Raw genomic sequence first — 20,003 nt, forward strand, 5'->3', positions numbered from 1 at the left:
GTCCCAAGTTCAATTCCCAGCAACCACATGGTGGCTCACAACCATCCATTATGAGATCTGGTGCCCTCTTCTGATGTGCAGATATACATGGAAGCAGAATGTTGTATACATAATAAATAAAATCCAAGAAAAGAAAGAGATGAGTGTTAGGTATTGGGTGGCTCCACTCAGCAGCTAAAAACACTTGAGGTTCTTTCAGAAGACCTGAGTTCTGTTCCCAGTCCTGGAGTGAGGGGCTCACAACTGCCTATAACTCCAGTTCCAGGACATCTGATATCCTCTTGTGGCCCCCACAGGCATCTGCACTCATATGCACACACCAACACACAGACTTGGTAACGCAACCTCTCCAGGTGTTTCTTGAAAAATGAAGGTGGTACCACTCATTAGGAAGAATTACTTTATGATCCTTATGAGATAAATGTGAAGTGCTAATCTCAGGATCCATGATGCCAGGACAAATAACATGTCAGTAGACCATCACCATGCCACAGGGTAGGGGCATTGATATGAGCTACGTATGTAGTCATAAAATGTCTAGAAGTCAACAATGTGAAAAGAAGCAAACATTAATGTAGTCATTTAATCAACCCAATGTTTTCAGAATGATGTTTCCACGTCGTAGCCAACAATCTAAAAATATTAATAAGTTTTAAAATTCTTTTTTGGTAATAGCTCCAGAATCTCGTATTTTGAAACCATGGCATGTCATAATCCAGTTCAAAATTTTCAGTGATTACAGAAAAATTACAAAATTGTGATTTATTTAGCTTTAGTACTGAACACGTGTAACTTTGTCCCAGGTGGTCCCATAGCAGAGCCTATGGCTGTCCCATAACAGAGCAGTTAAGACATGTGGCTTATCAGGTTCCCCGTGAAAGCCCCGAGTGTGTCCCCCGGGAAGCACACCCCAGATAATAGCCCAGAGTAAGATATTTGGAAGGTGGTTCCAGGAAGCACCAGGAAGTGGGGAGAGCATAGGGCTACACTGTTTTAAAATTTAAATTCAATTGATTATGTAGCCTTATAAGTAATTCCTTACTAACAATAGCATCCATTCACATGCTAATACATCAGATACATGTGGACAATGGCTTGGACACTGGGCCTTACAGAGTGTCAAGAAGTGAGCGATCCAGAATTAAAGCCCTGCCCCCAGCATCTAACCAAATAAATCACAAAGTCCCAAAATACACTGTGGACACCTGGTGTGGTGGCTACAAGACGCCATCGATATGAAGTTTCTTCCACCATCCCTTTTCACTTTGGGCATCATGACCTCATCCCAGACAAGAATAAGGGGAAGGATGAGAAACCAAGGAAGAAATGGTTAGCACTTGTTCATCCTTTTCTGTTGGTAAGATGCTTTCCTGAAGTCCCATGAAGTATCGCTAAAGATGTACACTGGGGCTGGAGAGATGGCTTAGCAGTTAAAAGCACTGACTGCTCTTCCAGGGGACCCAGATTCAATTCCCAGCACCCACATGGCAGCTCACAACTGTCTGCAACTCCAAGATCTGATACCCTCACACAGATATACATGCGGGCAAAACATCAATGTACATAAAATAAAAATGAATAATTTTTTTTTTAAAAAATCAAAAGCAAGCAGATCACTATGAGTTCAAGGCTAGTCTGGTCTACATAGCAAGTTCCAGAACAGCCAAGGCTACATAGTGAGATCCTGTCTCAAAACCAAAAGGATGTACACTGGCAGTGGGTATACTTGTTTGCAGGGGGCAGAGCTGACAAGGGCTACGCTTGCTCAGTGTTATGGTTAGGGTTCTCTGTTGTTACTATAAGTCACTGACCAAAACCAACTTGGAGAGGGGATTATTTGTCTTACATTTCTACATTCTAGTCCATCACTAGGGAAATCGAGGCAGCATCTGAAGTAGGAACCAAACTGAAGCAGGGGTCATGGAAGAGTGCTGCTTACTGGTTTGCTCAGCCGACTTTCTTAAGGATACAACCAAGGACCTCCTGAACCGGGTTAGCAATGCCTCCCATGGGATGAGCCCTCCCACATCAACATCAATCATCAATCGAGAATATGTGATCCCGTTCGCTACACCTGCCTTCAGGCCAGTCTGGTGAGATTTCCTCTTCCCAGATGACACTACCTTGTATCAAGCTGAAAAAAAAAAAAAAAAAAAAATAACCAGTACATTTGAGTGCATTGCCATCTCCAACAAAACTGGAGTCCTTCGATAAGGAAAAAGTGACAATGGGTGCTTGGTAAGCAGCTGGCAGCCTCCGACAGAGGTGGCATCTGCAATTGTCATGGCTATGTCTATTAATGTTACTACCATTACCACCAAACTGCTACAATCAAACTCTCAGATCTTCTCCAAAGGAGGTTCACAATCTTCAAAAATTAAAATAATAGTATCGCGTAGTTTTCACTATTTAAGGAAAAGAAGCCCCCCCCTTAGTGGTTTACACCCTAAAATCCATCTGGGGAGGGCTGGTGGGATCAGGACATGTGGGATAAGAAGGGAGGAGAAATGGACCGGCTACCTGGGAGGACTGTGGGTAGCAGGCGGGAGCAGACTCATCTGGGTATGCCTGCTTTTGGAGAATGGGGTAAATTCTGGGGCTGGAGTTACTATTTGGTGAGATTCTGCTGCTGGTCACTGGGAGAGTAACCATGGAAGGCAAATGTGTGCTGCCTACTGAGGGTCATCATTTCTTACAGGCACCGGAGATGACCATGTGGGATCAGATATAGCTTTAGGCTTTCTAGGGATGCTGACTTGCTATTCCCTTTCTCCGTAGTGTTATAATCCAGGCAAATGCAAACCTGGCCCTGCCCATTGGGGGACCTGACAGGCATGGCAGGCATTACCCTGGCTCTGTACACAGGTACAAATGTCTCTTTAAGAGGCAAGCTCTGCCCACTTCTGCTCTCTTTCTGCTGTTTCTCCAAGGAGGCAGGTCCCTGCCCCCCCCCTCTCCCCCTCCCTTCCCTTGCCTTACTCCATTTCCATTCCCTTCCCCCAATAAGTTTTCCACGTAAGCTATGTCTACAGGTCTCTGTCTGTCTGTATCACCAGCCATTTGTCTCTCGCCCACCATGGGATCCTCCAAAGGTCCCACCTCAAGCCATTTTATTACATCTACCCCTGTTTATCACCAAGCAGGAACAGATGTACTGTCAACCTCAGCATCATGCAGATATAACCTGGTTTGTTCTCAAAGAGGTGCTTAAAACCAAAGTCTCATAGTAAGACACTTCACACAGCAGACGAAAGGATGAGGCGGGCACATACTTATACCCCCCACATACAGAAAACATCTATTGTAATAGTATATTGTTTTCTCTTACCGTGTTATCAAACAGCGAGTCTTCTATTTTCTTTTTGCTTATACTCTCTTTCAATTTATTAGAGTCCTGAGAGGAAAGAAATGGAGTACTCAGAAAGGGCCATAACAGGATTTTCCAAAAGAGGTTATTTACAAGTTAGGGTGGGGAGAAAGAAACCAAAAGGGGATAGTAGCTGTGTAAGACAACAGCATAAAACTTGGCCATCCCGTCTCTACAGAGGGGCAAGGACAACTAGGTCTGTGTCAGCTGTAGAGGCAGAAGAAAGCCTTCAACCAAGAGGGAGCTGAAGACAGGGTACATCCAGGAATGATCCAGGGGACCAAGCACCCCGACCTCACTCTTTTAACTAGTCCCTCCAGCAGGTACCTCCCTTTGGCAGAGTCCAAGCAGAGTGGTCAGGGAATTACAAATGGCATATTTAGAGCATAACCTTCCAGACCCAGAAGGAGGTTGACTCAGATGATACAAAGACTTTTTACATATTTACACTTTATGCATTTACATTTTTACTCATCTGCCATCCAGGACTGGCCTCAGTTTCTTTTCTAGTTGATTCCCTTTCCCCCTTATGTTGTTTGGAAATCTCCCTCAGACTTTGAGCATGAATGACTTCTGAATGAGAGCCCACATTCAGAGAAAATTGACATGTCATTTAAAATGTGAAGGGTCTGCACTCACTGAGAATTTCACACCATGCCTGTCCCACACACTGGTGTCCCATGTGGCCTGGGGACACCAGTTCTCTGTTTCACAGGAGGAAAACAAGGTTCTCTGCACTGAATACATGGGTTCAAATCCAAGCTCTGTTGTTTTCAGACTGAGTCTGTGGGCTATTTAACCCACAGGACCTTATCCAGGAAATGGAGGCAAATCTTCCCACTACATGTGAGAATTAGATGAGCCATGAAGTGTTGGGAACAGTGTACAGCACCCAATATCTGCTGTTAGAAGTACAACCCTACACAGCACACAGGGTTAGTTCAACTCCCTCCTTCTAAAAACATGAAGGGAGTGGTCAGAACCAAGGGCAAGAGGCCTTTCCGGCCTTTTCCAGAGCAGGGCCAGGCCTATGTCACCATTGTATTTGACTGGGAAGTGTTTTTTTTTTTTATCTGAGCAGGTGTGGAGGACACAGCAGAGTCCATGAATAGGAGCTGCTAGTCCTCAGGGGAATAAACCCACAGAAACCACAATGTCATCTTCTGCCTCAGAAATACAGGGCCACTTAGCAAGACAGGTAAGACTGTATCTTAGAGAGCCAGCTTCTTCATGCCAGTGTGACCTTGAGATAGTTATTTAACACATGTTCTACTGTCCTTGATTGTCAAAGGAGAGTCACAACCACACCTAATTTTGTGGATTCTTAGGAAGATAAAATTTGTTAATATTTGAAAACACAACATGACCAGGTAGAAAGTGAGTGCTTTGCAATATGACCAGGTATACAGTGTGTTTTCTGTAAAGGTTCCTTGGATAAATAGAATAATCCCAATACAGCAAACAAACTTTGCAGCTGATTTTTAATACTGGTCTGAGATACTGCTCCTCCTTGGGTGCTGAGGTCAAATAAAAAGTGTGTTTGTCTGTCCAAGAAAAGAGATTAAGATCAGCAGAAATCAAGAGTGATTTATTGATACAAGTCACTCAGATCTACTGTTTAGCATTCCATGGCCTGAGAATGACTTGACATTTTCTTTCATAGACAAAACAAAAGCCCCAACAATAACCAGGATGAATAGCAGTGGGATTTTCAGGTTACAAATGAAATTCTCCCTCCCAGATTACTACTATGTACTTGGAACTAGCCAAGTTGTTTCTAGTTATTTTCACCTGTGAAACGGGGGCAGTGGTTTCCCATATCAACTGTTCCCTCAAACACAGGACAGCCACTCCTTCCAAGAAAGGGGTTCCCTTGTCTTTCATCTATGAAACTATGAATCTTGAAGAAGTGTAGGGAAAAGCTAATTTTGGAAACCCATTTCATAGATAGCATGGTTAGCTAAGGTGGCATCAGTAAGCTTGAAAAACAATGTCTAGATGTTTTTCTGATCTTGATTTTTTGCCCCTAATCTTACTTATCAGAAAGAGGACTCTGTTGTTCTACTTTGAAACAAAAGGCTATTACCAAGAGCCTATATCACAGTTTTCTGTTCCTGCTCTAAGGAACTGAGGTTGAGTACTTTATACAGAAGAAAACTTTACTTAGCTTGGGGTTTTGGAGGCTGAAAGTCCAGGATCTGATTGTCCCATCATTTCAGCCTATGGTGAAGGCTTCATAGAGGGCAGAGTGTGTGGAAGAGCAAGAATTCAATGATGAGACGAGACAGGATCTACAGGCTAGAGAGGGGCTAGTCTTCCTTCTTTTTAGCAACCTTCTCAGGCCCTAACCAGGTTCTCATGAGCATGGCTTTAACCTTTCTGAAGGCAGTGCCCAGGAGGACCTAAAGATCTTCCACAAGCCTCCACCTCGTCCAGGTCCCACCATCTCTTATCATGACCAACCCCAAGGTTTAAGCTTTTACCTATGAGCCCTTACGCATGCACTCAGGTCATATCCAAGGTATTTCTGAGACAGAGTAGAAAGAGCATAGACTGTGGAGGCTACCCTCCTAACTGCAAGCTATGACAGAGCTCAACAAGGAAAGGAACTCACTGAGCTTCAGTTCATGAACATCTCCCTCACAGAAATATAGAGATGGAGCAGTATTGCGCACTTAAGACACTTGCACATAGCGTCTTAGCCCATGATAGATGTGGTAGTAAGTTCATGAGAACCTTTAAAAAATTAGGCTGATGTATTACTTCCTGTTGCTGCTATAAAACACTACAACCAAAGCATCTTGTTGTTGTTTTGCTAAGGACGGTGAAACAAGAACGGCAAAACTCAGTAAAACCCACATAGAGTTTACTGGGGAAAGGGAGCAAAGGGAGGGGTAGGTGTTGGCCAACCAGAAACAGAGATGGAAGAGAAAGAGGAAGGCGAGCAGAAGAAGGGAGAAAAGGGGGCAAATAGGTAGGAGGCACTAGCTTAAAAGGGAAAACTTGCACATGTGTGCAGAGTCCTTATGCAGCCAAGGAGCGCATGATGTAGATATGCAACACAAGACCCTTTGAGCTGTCTAAGTATCTGCCTGAAGGCCAGTTGTCAGGGGGCGGGGGCAGCATAATGCCTGAAGCCTTCCACATCTTATAGAAGAAAGATTTTATGTGAATTTATGGTTCCAGATTCCACGAGAACAGGCAAAGGAGCGTGGCAGCAGGCATGGCAATTAGAGCAGGAGGTCAAGAGCTCACATCTTTGGTCAACAAGGCTGCACCAGCTAAGCCTCTCTCAATAGCACCTCCAACTGGAGATCAAGTGTTCAAATGTCCACGGCCACAGGAGACATTTCTCATCCAAACCACCGCAGGTGCTCATCAAACCAAACTCTCTATAAAGTACATGTTAAAAATCTATAGAAATTGCTGCCATGCTGGTGGTTTGTTTTCTGGGTTTTCAAAAACACATTATACACCAAAGAAATAATTCCATTGGCGTTGAAGAACCTGCGGTTGTAATAGAAAAAGGACAGTTTACCTCACAGAACATTTAAACAAAACCCAGTACGGGGAACATTGCATGAGCTGAGGACCCCAGGCTGCATGCCGCCGAGGTCATTAGTCCTTGAACAGTTTCTTCAAGACGTCAAATTTGCTTTTATAACAGGCGCCTCAATTAGGCTGTGGTTTTGTTTTGCTTTTGTGTCCCTGTGTCTAAAGAAATAGTTGTCCTTTTTCTTGCAAATAGCTCCCGCTTTCTCCCCCACCCCACGCCCATTTTCTTCTCCCTTGGGATTCTCTATCCATTTGAATGGATTCTCCATTATTCCAGAGGTCTGAAGCCTTGCCCTTTCCCTGCACCCCCAGTGGGTTTGTCTGCAAGCCCTGTGGCTTTTTTTCTTGGAGCCCCTGGACTCCCACCCTCCGCCCTACTCCCCCCTTCCCCGCCCCCTTCTGTCTCATTGTCCAGTGTCTCATTGATACTATGATTGCTGGCAAGCCCATGCTGCACCGCACTGATCTTTAAAAATGCAAGTCTGGTTTTTCTTTCCTCACTTAAAACCCTTCAGGGTCTCCCACACTGTTGGTTCAGATGAAGGTCAGATTCTTTATTCAACCAGTAACAGCCTGCAGGATTTGATCCTTCCTACTCTTATGGTTTATTCTAATGTCACTGCAGACACACAGACCTTTGAGTTTGGGGAATACACCGCCAATAAATTGGATGGGCATGTCTTAGTATAATGTACAGTGGCATCAACATTTTCTATTCCTCAGACCCCATTAACCTATTTTACATTATTTTCTTTCCATACACTCTTCCTTTGCAGCAGGAAAGAAGTTTCTTCTGTGGCTAGCCTCTCTCCCTGTGGTTGGTGCAGGCAGTACAGTTTCAAGTCTTGATTTCACTTTCTGCTTTTTGTGAGTTAAGGAAAGAGCCCAGGGCTTTTCGTATACTAGGAATATATGTGACCTCTAAACTCCATTCCCAGCCTGGCAGTGAACTAAGATAGATTAAACGACCTTCCATAACTTCAGCCCATCATTCCATATCATGCACACATGTATGAATACACATGTGAGTATGCATGCATTTACATATGAATGTGCAGTGACCATTTGTTGTCTTTACACACACACACACACACACACACACACACACACACACACACACACAAGTTACCAAGACTAAAGGGCCTAAGCCAGTATCCCAACAAGTGAAAAGGATGTCTTAAATCAGGTGGCCAGTGATTCTGCAGCTATTCCTTAAGATAAATAAAAATATTGTCCTCTCTAATTCCAACCCCCCCCATGCTCTTTCCCCCTGGTATTCATCTCCATATTGCCTAAGTGTATAATGTGTATACTTTGTGTCCTTTACTGTTTCAGACTTTGCAACAGGGTCCCTGCCTTCATAAAGCTTATAGTCTACTGGAGGCAATAAGAATGCCAATAACCAGCTCTATGGACTTAAAGAAATGACTTAATTTCCCTGTGCCCCAGATCCAATGTCTATAAGATGGAGCTATGAATGTCATTCTCACAGTGTCATTATGGACTGAAATTAAATAAAACGTCAATTTGTAAGTGCCAATCTCATAAGATTGGTATGAGACATAATGAAAGGATGCAAGACTAGTGCTTAGAACAGTATGACGATAACACATGTCTTCAATAAGTGATGGCTTTGTGTTCTCTTATGTGAGCAAAGACATGTAGCAATATTTCTCATTGTGATTCAATTTTCTCAAAAGACAAATCAAGGGTTAGTGACAAAGAATGATACTGGAATATGGAAGAGTTCACCAATCATCCCAGCACTCAGGCAGAAGCAGGAGGATCAGGAATTCAAGACCAACCTTAGCTACATAGAAAGATTAATACTGAAGGGACCAGCTCCCCATTTCGGCAGCCATAACAGCCGAACATATGCTTGTCTGACCTTCTCTTAGTCACTAGGAGGTTAGATGCCTGCCTCGTGGCAACAAACCAATCAGAAGTTATCTGGTGGTGCTATGCTTTACGGCTCTGGGTGTGCTTTACGGACAAGTGCACAGCAATGACAAGCAGAGCATAGCAACCACCTTGGGAGGGTCTATGGGCCATAACAACCAGTTGACCAATCAACACAGGGCAAGTCCTCCAAGCCTGGAGGCACACCAATCCTGAGCCTGTGCGGACCCCTAGACCCTCCCCTTATGCCGCCCTATAAGATCTCTATACTGTGGCTTCAAAGCATCTTTCCTAGCCATCCGCCATGGTGGATGGATGAAAGGCCGGAGCTAACATGGGGTTAGCTCGTTAAGCAACTGTAATAAAGCCTCTTGTGTGTTGCATCAACTGGACTGGATATTGAGTTCTTGGACAACTGTCCAGGTTGGAGATTCCTCAATCTGAGGGTCTTTCAATACTATTCTTGGCTAAATGAGAACCTGTCTAGATAGATAGATGAGAGATAGATAGACAGATAATAGATGGCTAGATAGATGATACATAGATAGATACATAGAGAGATGGATAGATAGATACATACATAGAAGACTGATAGATAAATAGAGACAGGCAGACAGGCAGACAGACAGACAAGGATACCTACTAAGGATATCACCTCCAAAGAGGTTCTGGAAAACTAAACTCAGGCCCTTACACCGTAGTGACAGACACTTTTCCCACTGAGTCACCTCTCCAGCCCCATTTTATAAATGAAATAACTCAAACATATACCAAATAGTAACTCTCAAATGTGGCTGGCATTAACAAAAGCCAGCTGTTCTCTGTCCATCTGCTGCCAGTTATAAGCATTCATCAAATTTGGCAATTCCAAATTCTTAAATTGCTCACATCCCTATAAGTCAGTCAAAGCCACAAGGGGCTATCTCCTAACCCTGGATGCTCACCTATTACCACTCAGTCTACCAGAATCACAGCCAAGAGCTGCTGAACAAGTGAAGCACTTGGGTCTACCTGGAGAAATTTTTCATAACTTTGCCCATCACTCCTCACAACACATCCATGTGATGGCTAATACAAATAGTCAACTTAGTGAGATCTAGAATCAACTAAAGGGCAAGCCTCCGAGCCTGCCTGTAAGATGTTTTCTAGACTGAGTTAACTGAGATGGGAACATCCAATCTAAAGGTATAGACACTGTTTCATGGGCTGGAGTCTTGCTCTGCAGCATTCAAACAAGAAAGTGAGCAGGGACACTTATCTTTCTCTGCTTCCTGACTGAGGGTACAATGTGGTCAGCTGCGCCATCCTCCAACTGCCATGCCTTCCCCACCCCACCGTGATGGACCCTATCCTCAGATTGTGGGCCAGAATAAATACTGTGCCTCTGTTGTTTTGCCGTTTATTTGTTTGTTTTTTTCTTTTCTTTTCTTTTTTTTTGTTACAGCAGTAAGAAAAGTAACTGATGTATTCAGCATCATGTTTCCACCCTTCCCCTATTTAGGGTTGGGGTTGGAGGGAGGGAGAGAAACCCTGGAGTATGGGGCAATTTATTCAGCAGTGCACCCCTCAGGTTGGGTTCCATGTTGTTCTGGAGCTTTTTCTACCTGTGGGGCTGAATTCTACTGAAGATTCTTGTGCACTTCTTTCAGGAACATTCTGTAGGATTTGATGATATAGGTGATTTGACCTGATCTGGAAAAATCAGCCTCTAGGTCACCATTAGTCTCAGATGCCCCCAGGGGCTGGGCTGAAATAACACCCACTCCCTTCTTTTCTCCCTACCTTCCTCTCTCCTTTCATCCATTCCCCCACCCCCACCCCTTTTGTCTGTTTTTGTGTGCTGCACCGGTCTGGAGACTTGCTAAATTGGCAAGTTCTGACAACACTGGATGACTTGAGAGGCCAGGGAGAATAAGGAGAGAAAAATGGTCCCAGTGTTTCTGTTGCTAGTGAATGGCGCTCTTTCCTCACAGCTGGAAGCAGCGACTGAAGAATCTCTGAATTAAGTACTTCCCCTGAAGAAGACACATTTTCTCCAACGAGAATTAGGGCATACTTCTGATAGGGATGCTGAGGATGTGCAAAGAGGCCAAGAGATTGGAATTGGTTTGGGAGCCTCAGGAGGAGGAAGAAAAATTCTCTGCTCCTGCCCCCCCCAGGGTGTGTGTGTGTGTGTGTGTGTGTGTGTGTGTGTGTGTGTGTGTGTGTGTGTCTAATATCAAAAAATATGTAAGGCTCCTATTTCACAAATAAAGAAATTTGAGTCAAAAATCAAAAATGTTCTCAGTTTCCAGGTCTATAAAGCCGTGAGCTAAATAGTGAAACTTTTCCCAAGAATAATAACTGTACTTTATCCTCTTGGTCCCATTGTCCAAGTGGTCTCTATAACTGCTCGCCTGAGCTGGATAGACACATGACACATGCCATGACCTCCTTGTCACTTCAAAGTCCCTCCCAGATGTACATGGACTCAATGCAGCACCTCTGACAGAGCATCCATCTTGAAAAACTGTCTTAGTTACATAAATTTTTTTATTGCTGTGCAGACACCTTGGCCATGGTGCTAAAGCAGTAGCTAAGGGCTTACATCTTGATCCACAAGCATAAAGCACAAATTGTGTGTGTGTGTATGTGTGTGTGTGTGTGTGTGTGTGAGAGAGAGAGAGAGAGAGAGAGAGAGAGAGAGAGAGAGAGAGCTGGAGTATAATTTGGGATTTTGAAACCTCAAAGCCCACTTCCAGTGACACACACCCTCCAACAAGTCCCTGCTCACTATTTCTTCCCAAACAGTTCCATCAACTGTAGACTAAACATTCAGATACATGATCCTATGGGGGCCATTCTGTTGCAAACCCCCACATAATATGAGACTGTTTATTGTCCCAGATGATCTATGCATATCACAAATGTTGTTAGGAGTCATTTTATTACTTACTATGCTGCTCCTCTAGCAGAATAAGAATTTGATTTTCCCTTATATCTAGTCGCAGGTTCTCAGCCGCTTAAGGAGTGTCTGGCATGGGTTCCATTTTATGCAGTAAGCCTTAAATCCAATCAAATGGTGGTTGGTTACTCCCACAACTTTTATGCCACTATTATACCAGGATATTATGCAGGCAGGTCACTATTGTAGGCCGGGGGTTGAAGCCGAGTGGGTGTTCACCTTTCTTCTCTGGTAGCATGCATCCCACGAACACCAGTGAGCAGAGGGGAAAGGACCTAGGCAGACACTGGTTCAACTTCTCCTTGTTCAATGGGAAAAAGAAAGAGGGGAAAGAAAGATAACTTAGCAGTTAAGGGCATGCACTGTTTTTCCACTTCCAGAAGACTGGAATCATGTCACGTAGCCATGCCAAGTGGCTCACACTTGCCTACAAATCAAATTCTAGGTGACCAGATACCCTCTTCTGGGATTATCAGGTACCCACCCACATACACACATAGAGACATAAACTCACAAATGTAGTTTATAAAATAGACTTAATCTTTTCAAAACAAACCAAAAAAAAAGCATTAACTCATCATTTATTGATCACATGCATTGTGGTCACATTCTTCATTCAATAGATTAAAGACCTTTAATATACGCTATTTAAGCCATCAGCACACATTTCGTGTCCAACAAACTTACAGCAGGATGGTTTGCTCTGAGCTCCTAGTTTTAAACACAACAGCAATGACAACCAGTTTAAGCATTCAATGTAAAGAGGAACACTTTGGAGCTATGAGAAGGATTAAACAGAGGGCATTCTTTCCTTGTGCTCAGGAGAAACATTATATAGCCTGTGAACTACTCGTGAAAAAAAGTGCTAAGTTACTGACTAGTTTGTCATGTTCGTATGCATGTATGCCAAGTTTAGAAAGCCAGTCACCTTTAAAAATCCTCTTCCTTTGAGTAAAACTGAAATCTATGTGAACCTAGAACCACTCCTTTCCTACCAATGACTAAGGTGCCGAGGATTCCTGTGATCATCCCTATTCCTCTCCAACACCGTCCAAATCAAGTCCGGCCCTTCATCCGTCCACACACTTACCCACTGAGCAAACCACCGAGGACCACATGCCAGGCATCAAGGAGAACAAGGAATCTTTCTCTTTCCTGGCCTAGGGAAGGCGCATCCCAAACAAGTCATGGAAGGACAGGAGCAGAAGTGGGGTAACCCGGGACTTCTCTTGTGTAAGCCTATGCTATCCTCCATGGAGGATTTTTCCGTGTAGCCCTGGCTGTCCTGGAACTCGCTATGTAGACCAGGCTGGCCTCAAACTCTCAGAGATCCCCCTGTTTTTGCCGCCCCCCCTGCCCCCCCCCGAGTGCTAGGATTAAAGGCAGAGGCCACCACACTTGATATTGAAACAATGATTTTTATCTTATCTAGCTACATACACCTGCATATGTGTGTTAATATAATGTTTAAAGGCTGTGTTCTTCTTTTTTTAAAGATTTTATTTATTTATTATGTACACAACATTCTGCTTCCATGTCTATCTGCATTCTAGAAGAGGGCACCAGATCTCCTAACAAATGGTTGTGAGCCACCATGTGGTTGCTGGGAATTGAACTCAGGACCTCTGGAAGTGCTGTCGGTGCTCTTAACCTCTGAACCATCTCTGCAGCCCCAAGGCCATGTTCTTCTACAGTATAATTTGAACCTGTGGGGTGTCATATTAACACAAGAGAGAACAATTGATTGAAAACCAATGAGGGTGAGATTAAAGAAAGTACAGCCAGGTAGTTCATGCTTAACTTGATGCATAAAACCATCATCAATATTCAAAATACTTTATAAAATAGTTTGAAATTATTACCTCATTAGGTAATAGTGCTAATAAAACAAAGTCTCACCACGGAGTAAGTTCTATGTGACAATCAGTTGGTTAAGCAAAGGGACAAATTATATTTAAGTATCTGTTGAAAGGACATCAAAGACATTATTTTTCTAATATGATATACTTTCCTTATAATGCATCTTCCCTCTTTTTATTTTTCCTTCTGTGGTATGTGGCTGTAAATAAACTCTTATAAATGAAAGAAAGGAAGAGAGAAAGAAAGGAAGGAAGGAAGGAAGGAAGAAAGGAGGAAGGAGAAGGGAGGGAAGGAAGGAAAGAAGGAAGAAAGGAAGGAAGGGATGAAAGAATTAAGGAAGAAAGGCGAAAGGAAACGTTTACAGTAGACAAGATGCTTATACTACAATTTTAGTTCTAGTTATTCCCGGACTGTGTGTCAGATCTGCACACTGTCTTCTTTTGATAAATTGCTCAGATATTTCCACATAGTAGTTTCCTCCTTTGTGTCTAAGTTTTTGCTTTAAGATGAACAGATTCCTGACAGGAATAACTCACCTGCTTGCCCCTTCTACCGTCCCTCCCTCCTTCCCTCCTTTCTTCCTTTCCATTCTATTTTTTCTTTGCCAGTTCTCTTTGTCTTTATTCTTCCATCTCTGTCTTCCTCCCACCAAAAATAGCACAGCACATCAATATTCGTGGTTGAAGTAGAAGTAGGAAGGTGACATCCTCTGTTACCACCTTGGTCCTCCTCTCATCTGCTCAGAGCTGAGAGTACTTAGAGGACTCTGTGTAGACTACTATCAGGCCCCCCTCCAAGATAGTGGGACAAACATAGAGGAAATTTCATTCTCCCCCTTGCTTCTTCACAGGGCGTGGGTCAGCCGCTGGTGACCTCTAGCCGCTTAAATAATGCACTGGATAGAACGAAGTCCAGTCCAGACTTGCCCACTGGAGAGTAAAGAATTTCAGTCTAGTTTTAATCTCATCTGGTTAGTAAGAAAGTATTTCATTCAAAACATGTGAGGCTTTTGTTTTCATGATGCAATAGAGCATATCGGACAGACATGAGTTCAAATTCTGACTTTTGATTCATAGCAATAGCAAGACTTTGGGGAAAAATATTTCTCACATTCCTACATCTTCATCTCAAAGTAGGGGTGCCATATGTCTCAGGGGCTCTATGAGGGGGGAGGTAAAATTACCACTAGGTCTCCTCCAGAACCAGATCACTGCATGTCTGCTGTCAGCAAAACATTCCCTCCTTCCCCTGAACAGTGAAGCCGAGAGCTGTCATTCCCAGGCTCCCCGGGGTTCTCTGACTTATTTGTGCAATGAACAAAATTCTACTCTCATATTTGTTAAGAACCTACTCCACCTACAGACGTCCTGCTCAGTAGGATGCAAGAAAAAACTAAGGGCTTTACCCTTAAGGAAGTAACCATTATGTTCGGATAGATCATTTAATCCATCTCATTATTTGCTAACAAACTGAGCCAGCTGCAAGCTCCCCTGGATGCCAATGGAAAGAAAGGTGTAAACAGTGTAGTTCAGCACCTGCCTTCTCTCTCTGGAACACTGGTTAAGGAATAAAAACAATTGCTGCCACATCCTCACAGCTCATCTCCATACAAAGTGGACAAGAAATTCACCAAGCCCTTTCCTGTTTCCTTACAGGTGCACCATCAAAGCCGTGCACCCTGGTACAAAGATTGCCTGAACCGGTAATTAGAGCTGCCTGCAAGCTTGCACATGGTTCTGAATGTTCTGTGGGAAAAAGAACGAGTAGCCAGACACACAGAGGACATCATTCTGGTCTCCCCCAACTTAATTATATTAAGGAGTATTTAACTCATTCGTTTATTCCCTCATCCTTCTGAGCACTCATTCAGCACACGTTAGCCAAACTCCTACCATGTGTCAGGCACCACGCAAGATGCTTCACCAAGTTAGTCAAGCCCTAGGTCTCCAATGGTCACAAGTTAATCATACCTCTATTCTCAGCTCTGAGCTCAGCACAGAGTAGCCTCAGGAGCTGTGGGATAGGCTCAAAATCAATGTACTTAATATAGATGTTGTCTTGAAGCAAGCATTGAAATGTTTTGATCTACTGTGAAGATGCTGGGCTCTTTAACATAAATTTGACATTGTGAGGATAGTTTCTATTTTGTTTGGTCCTACGAACCTGCCCTGATTAATTGGACTTCTTGATTGAAGGTGGCCTGTCAGCTCTTACCTCCTAATCCAGCTCAATTCAACTCATCTGGTTCTACAAACATTCCGAGGCTAGCAGGAGAGAGCACTGCAGGTCACTTAAGAGGGAGGCATGCCCAGTTTCTCTTGCCATCAAGATGACTCCGGAGTGACCCTGCTACAAACCGGTTAAATTATCATCTCCAAACTTTCAGTTTCAGTTTTCATTTTCCCTCAAATTAGGGCTAATAACAGAACCTTTTTCATAGATTGCTGAAGATTGAATAATAAATGGCTCGGTAAATATGAATGATTGTTATTATGGTTTTGGAAGACAGCATTCTGCCCTCATGTCTCTAGCTTCTTTGCACATGGCAATTTGTGTCTTGTTTTGCTGTCCTGCCTCTAACCTTCCTTAATCCTCAGTGCTGTGTCACGACTCCTGGGGATTTCATGTCTTCCAGGGGACAATAAGGTCAGAAATTCTCGGGACAACTGTTTCTTTATGTCTGGTCATGCAGCCTGGAGGAACTTGGAGCATTAGTTGTCTGAACAGCGCCCACCATACCAAATACTGAAGTGCATAAGCAGATGTGTGTCCAGTTTCTCTTCCTACCAAGGTGACTCTGAAGTGACCTTGCTAAAAACTGATATAACAATCATCTCCGAGCCTCAGTTTTGGTTTTCATCTTCCCTAAAATTAGGGCTAATAACAGATCCCTTTTCATAGATTGATCCCTGGAGCCACCGGGAATAGGGGCCTCACTTTTTGGAAGCTGGTATAGTGTAACAGTTAAGAGTCTTGAGAACCAGGCTGTCTCTTTTTCAATTTAAGACTTTAGAAATTTGATTTAACATTTATGGCCTTTGTTTCCTTTTCTGAAACATAATGATCTTGATCTGCACACTTTAAACCAGGTTAGACCAGGGCAGTGTAGACTTCATGCTTTGGATAGCCCTACACTGCTCTCCCCAAGCCAGATGCCAGAGACCAAGGTCTCGATTCACTGAGATCTTCTACATTCTCTTCCAAACTGTGGGCATCTCCAAAGGCCTCCAGAGTTCATTGCCCAGGCATCTCCAAAGTCATCAACTTCCAAGGCCTCTAGGGTTTCTTTTTATGCATCCTTGGGGTTCTCAAGCAGAGACCCAGCTAGTATCCAGTTACTTGAGAAAAAAAAAAGCCAGTACTGATGCTCATAGTCAGGGCTCTTATAGAATATAGAAATGAGAACAAGCTCACAGAGGGGAGAGTCAGGGCAGCATGAGAATACTTAACACAGCCCCAGAACAAAAAAGAACTATGGATGACTTGGGGTAGAAATGTGATGAGAGGCTTGGTCCAGCGTGGGGAGGAGACTGTGGTGTATTCTAAAAATGTGGCTTGCTTACTGTTCCCATTTCCAAAGATCTATGGGTCTCAAGATAGTTATCAGATCACATTCATCTCTGTGCTCCAAGGTCTACTGGGGTGCCCACTGGTATCAAGGCACTAATAAATGTTTGTTGCGTGAACAAATTCATGGAGATGTTTTTGCCTGCAAAACGAGTTGTGTTGCTTAAAAGATGCAATTTGACCCAGCTTTGCAGATGTACATCTGTTTTAATAGTTGCTTATATTAATTGCATTCAGGTTTTTTTTTTCTGTGCCGCATTTACAAAGTGGACAGTGGTAGTAATATAATTAGGCTAATCAGTGTAGAAAGTGAAATAGGTATATTTTGACCCTGGATTATGTGACATAGCTATGACTATTCAGAACATATTAAAAGGTAGGTTGGTCCAATGGAATGATCAAGCCCTTAGAACAAACTATCCTTGTGTGGCTCCTAGCTTTGCCTCTTACTGTCTTTGTGGACCAAAGCCAGAAGCAAATGCTCACTGGGAATGTGGTTCTGCAGCAGAGTGTTTGTCTAGCTTGTAAGGGAAAAAAAAGAGAGAGGATCAAATTCTTACTCTTTAGATGAAGAAAGTAATATCCATTTCCCAAGACAGGGGGCTTATGACTGACGGCATGAGCACATAAGTGGAACTGTCAGGAAGATGACTCTAATTTCCAGTAATTCCGTCGCTGAATCCAAATCTATGATGATTGTGAACTTGAACTGGAGACAGGTGAGGTGCTTGAGGAATCAGCCCCCAGATCTGATCCAAGCACTGTGAATGACAGGAGCCTTGACTCTACCTGGCTTTAATCTAAATCCCATGACCCATTGTTCATCTAGATTCAATATGAAGGCTTATTCCAGAACTGAAACAATATTTAATATCAGCCCATTGTACCAGGGAGGTCTGCTGTAATCTGTTTTCAGATTTGCTGAAGTTTTCTTTCTGATTTTATCGGCAATTATTTCAAATACAATCGGCACACGGCAATTGTGTTACTGGATCGTTGACTCCCATATCCTAGTAGATGATGAAAAGCAAATGCAATTTTCACCGTTTGTTGTCTACCTAGTCACGTTGCTATAAGGAGAAGCAGCCCCTGCTAGAGAAGTATAGGAGAAGGACCTGAGTAGAGTTGGATGGCATTCAAAATTCTGCTTCACCCATTGTTTATGAACACAAATCTATAGCACCTGAGAGCTTCATAAATTCTTTTGTTTTGCAATGTGTATGCATGTATTTCTTTATTTGTTATTTATTTAGTTATTTTTTGATTTTTACTTTGAGACAGGGTTTCTCTCTATAGCAGACCTGGCTGTCCTGGAACTCACTCTGTAGGCCAGGCTGACCTCATACTTACAGAGATCCGCCTGCCTTTGCCTCCCAAGTGCTGGGATTAAAGGCATGTGCCACCATTGCCTGGAACAATTTGTATTTATATCAACCAAGCTCGCTGCCACTATGACAGTTTAAGCTTTTGCTTAAAAAGTAGACAGAAATATCTAAAGTTGATCTATAAAGTCATATGGACCATCACTCACAGGAATCCATGACAGGCAAGGAAGGAATTTTCCTAGGAGGCTCAGGAGATGACACAGTAAAAGCACATTCCTCACTAGCAACTACCTGAGTTTCAACCTCAGAAACAAGGTTGTTTATTTCTGAGACAAGATCTCACTGTGTAGCCCCAGCTGGCCTGGAATTTACTATGTAGACCAAAATGGCCCAGAGCTCAAGAGACCTCTGCCTCCCAAGGTTGGTATTAAAGGCAGATTGCACCATGCCCTACCAGACCCGAGTTTTTCAAAGGCTGTCATGTGTACTTTTAATCTGAGCAATGGAATAATAGAAAGCAGAGAAGAGTGTGCCTGGAGTTCATTGGCCAGCTAGCTTCATCTACTTGGTGAAGTTCCTGGCCAATAAGATACCTTTAGAAAGAGGAAGGCACCCAAGGAATGAATGATACTCATGGTTGTTCTTAGATCTTCAGACACATGCACACACATATTCAAGCATGAGTCTTTGTTGCAGAATATTATTTTAAGGTGTGTTACATTTGTCTATGCTGTGGAACAATTGCTCTAATGATGCAAAGGTGTGTTGCATTCTTTTATGTTTTGTTTGTTTAACTCTGTGAAACTGTGATACTTTATATCTGTCTAAAATACCTGATTGGTCTAATAAACAGTTGAATGTCTAATAGCTTGGCAGGAAAGGATAGGCAGGGCTGGCAAGCAGAGAGAATAAATGGGAGGAGAAACCTGAGGGGTGAAGAAAAGTGAAAAGGGGGAGAGGAGGACTCCAGGGGCCAGCCACCCAGCCACACAGTCAGACATGGAGAAAGAAGTAAAGAGAGGTATTCAGAAATAGAGGAAGATAAAAGCCCAGAGGCAAAAGATAGACAGGATAATTTAAGAAAAGCTGTCAAGAAACACTCGGAGCTAAGGCCAGGCATTTATAAGTAAGAAAAAGCCTCTGTGTGTAATTTATTTGGGAGCTGGGTGTCAGTGCCCCACCCCCCAAGAGTAAAGAGTAATAAAACAGCCAACAACACACCTTCATCTACACATGTACTCATATATACAAATACATTCAGGAATGCAAACATACATACATACATATAAACACACATGCATAAATACATATGTGGAGATTGTTTATTCTTGCGAGGTCAGGGGTTGCCAGTGAGGCTACAGGTAGGCTGGGCAGTCTGTTAAAATCTTCAGAGCACAGCCTGTGGGACAGTGCTGGGATCTTTGTGATGGTTGGTTTCATTATCTTTACAAAAATGCCTGTGGCCTAATTTCTGGAATACATTGTT

General features: G+C 43.2%; 1 protein-coding gene across 4 annotated transcripts in view; it reads right to left on the reverse strand.

Moving 5' to 3' along the window:
- LOC113831991 (KH domain-containing, RNA-binding, signal transduction-associated protein 3) overlaps positions 1-20,003 on the reverse strand; it is a 579,685-nt gene that overhangs the window by 155,907 nt on the left and 403,775 nt on the right. Inside the window, exon 2 of one of the 4 annotated variants that reach the window (XM_035449679.1) lies at positions 3,329-3,394. The exons of the other annotated variants lie outside the window; for them this stretch is intronic. The gene's annotated coding sequence lies outside the window, so the exon portion shown is untranslated. The remainder of the gene's footprint in view (positions 1-3,328; positions 3,395-20,003) is intronic. 4 annotated transcript variants of the gene reach the window in all.

The sequence above is a fragment of the Cricetulus griseus genome, chromosome 10 (genome assembly GCF_003668045.3).
Source record: "Cricetulus griseus strain 17A/GY chromosome 10, alternate assembly CriGri-PICRH-1.0, whole genome shotgun sequence".
NCBI classification, from domain to species: domain Eukaryota; kingdom Metazoa; phylum Chordata; class Mammalia; order Rodentia; family Cricetidae; genus Cricetulus; species Cricetulus griseus.